At 31.4% G+C, this 2,611-nt stretch overlaps 1 non-coding gene across 1 annotated transcript; it reads left to right on the top strand.

Moving 5' to 3' along the window:
* Window positions 1-451: 451 nt before the first annotated feature.
* On the top strand, window positions 452-559 carry LOC112774497 (small nucleolar RNA R71). Its single transcript, XR_003188985.1, has one exon. It is a non-coding gene; the product is annotated as a small nucleolar RNA R71 (small nucleolar RNA).
* Window positions 560-2,611: the final 2,052 nt, after the last annotated feature.

The following is a 2,611-nucleotide window of genomic DNA, read 5'->3' as shown; positions in this document are numbered from 1 at the left end:
CCTTCCATAAGAAATTTGGATGATTTCTCCATGATGAGTTATAGGTGTTTCCATAAGGTTCACCTAAATAATTCACCTCTGCTATTGCAGGGTTCTCAGGATCATAAGCTTCTTCTTCATAAGAAGCCTCTTGAGTACTGTTGGATGCAGCTTGCATTCCATTCAGACTCTGAGAGATCATATTGACTTGCTGAGTCAATATTTTATTCTGAGCCAATATGGCATTCAGAGTATCAACTTCAAGAACTCCCTTCTTCATAGGCGTCCCATTGCTCACAGGATTCCTTTCAGAAGTGTACATGAACAGGTTATTAGCAACCATGTCAATGAGTTCTTGAGCTTCTGCAGGCGTTTTCTTTAGGTGAATGGATCCACCTGCAGAAGTGTCCAGTGACATCTTTGATAGCTCAGATAAACCATCATAGAATATATCCAGGATGGTCCATTCTGAAAGCATGTCAGAAGGACACTTTTTGGTCAACTGTTTGTATCTTTCCCAATCTTCATAGAGGGATTCACCTTCTTTCTGTCTGAAGGTTTGAACATCAGCTCTAAGCTTGCTCAGCTTTTGAGGAGGAAAGTACTTGGCTAAGAAAGACGTGACCAGCTTATCCCAAGAGTTCAGGCTGTCTTTGGGTTGAGAATCCAACCATGATCTAGCTCTGTCTCTTACAACAAAAGGGAAAAGCATGAGCCTGTAGACTTCAGGATCTACTCCATTAGTCTTAATAGTATCACATATCTGCAAGAATTCAGTTAAGAACTGAAAAGGATCTTCAGATGGAAGTGCATGAAACTTGCAGTTCTGCTGCATCAGAGAAACTAATTGAGGTTTCAGCTCAAAGTTGTTTGCTCCAATGGCAGGAATGGAGATGCTGATTCCATGTAAATTGGAATTAGGTGCAGTAAAGTCACCAAGCATCTTCCTTATATTATTATTATTTTCGGCTGCCATCTCCTCTTCCTGTTCGAAAATTTCTGAAAGGTTGTCTCTGGATTATTGTAATTTAGCTTCTCTTAATTTTCTCTTCAGAGTCCTTTCAGGTTTTGGATCTGCTTCCACAAGAATGTTCTTATCCTTGCTCCTGCTCATATGACAAAGAAGAGGGCACAGAATAATAATAATAATAATAATAATAATAGAGATCCTTTATACCACAGTATAGGGATCCCTGTGTGAGTAGAAGAAGAGGGGGAGACAAAGAATGTAATGTAATGGAAGAAACACAACTGTGAGGAGGGTTGAGATGTGAGATGAGATGTTAGTAAATGAATAAATAAATAGAATAAGATGGGAGAGGGAGAATTTTCGAAAAATATTTTTGAAAAAGAGTTAGTGATTTTCCAAAATGGTTTTTGAAAAATGTTAGTATTTTTCGAAAATTTTTTTAAAATTAAAAATAAAAATAAGAATAATTAGTTAATTAAAAAGAAATTTTTGAAAAAGAGGGAAGATATTTTCGAAAATTAGAGAGAGAGAGAGTTAGTTAGGTAGTTTTGAAAAAGTTAAGAAACAAACAAAAAGTTAGTTAGTTAGTTGAAACAAATTTAAAAATCAATTTAGAGAAGATATTTTGAAATCAAATTTTTAAAAAAAAAGATAAGAAGATATTTTTGAAAAGATATGATTGAAATTGTTTTTTTGAAAAAGATTTGATTTTTAAAATCACAATTAATGACTTGATTCACAAGAAATCACAAGATATGATTCTAGAACTTAAAGTTTGAATCTTTCTTAACAAGCAAGTAACAAACTTGAAATTTTTGAATCAAAACATTAATTGATTATGTTATTTTCGAATATTTGATATAAAAATAAGAAAAAGATTTTTGAAAAATATTTTTGGAATTTTCGAAAATAACTAAGAAATTTGAAAAAGATTTGATTTTTGAAAAAGATTTTGAAAAAGGTGAGATTTTTAAATTGAAAATTTGATTTGACTCATAAGAAACAACTAGATTTTAAAAATTTTTGAAAAAGTCAACTCAAATTTTCGAATTTATGAGAGAAAAGAGGGAAAGATATTTTTTTATTTTTGAATTTTTATGATGAGAGAGAAAAATTAAAAACATCATTTTCATGTTTTTCTCTTTTATTTTTGAATCAAAACAAGGGATGCATGCAAGAACACTATGAATGTCAAGATGAACACCAAGAACACTATGAAGATCATGATGAACATCAAGAACATATTTTTGAAAAATTTTTAATGCAAAGAAAACATGCAAGACACCAAACTTAGAATTCTTTCATGTTTAGACTCTAACAAACGAAAAATGCACATGAAAAACAACTAAAGATGCAAAACAAGAAAACATCAAGATCAAACAAGAAGACTTACCAAGAACAACTTGAAGATCATGAAGAACACTATGAATGCATGAATTTTCGAAAAATGCAAGATGCATATGCAATTGACACCAAACTTATGATATGACTCAAGACTCAAACAAGAAACAGAAAAATATTTTTGATTTTTATGATTTTCTAATTTTTTTGGATTTTTTCGAAAATTATATGAAAAGGAAAAATAAGGATTCCAAAATTTTTAACATGAATTCCAGGAATCTTGCATTCTTAGTCTAAAGCTTCAGTCCAGGAATTAGACAT

Source organism: Arachis hypogaea, chromosome 18 (genome assembly GCF_003086295.3).
Source record: "Arachis hypogaea cultivar Tifrunner chromosome 18, arahy.Tifrunner.gnm2.J5K5, whole genome shotgun sequence".
Classification (NCBI taxonomy): Eukaryota; Viridiplantae; Streptophyta; class Magnoliopsida; order Fabales; family Fabaceae; genus Arachis; species Arachis hypogaea.
Note: the sequence above shows the minus strand (reverse complement) of the source record. Positions and strands in the feature narration are given on the sequence as shown.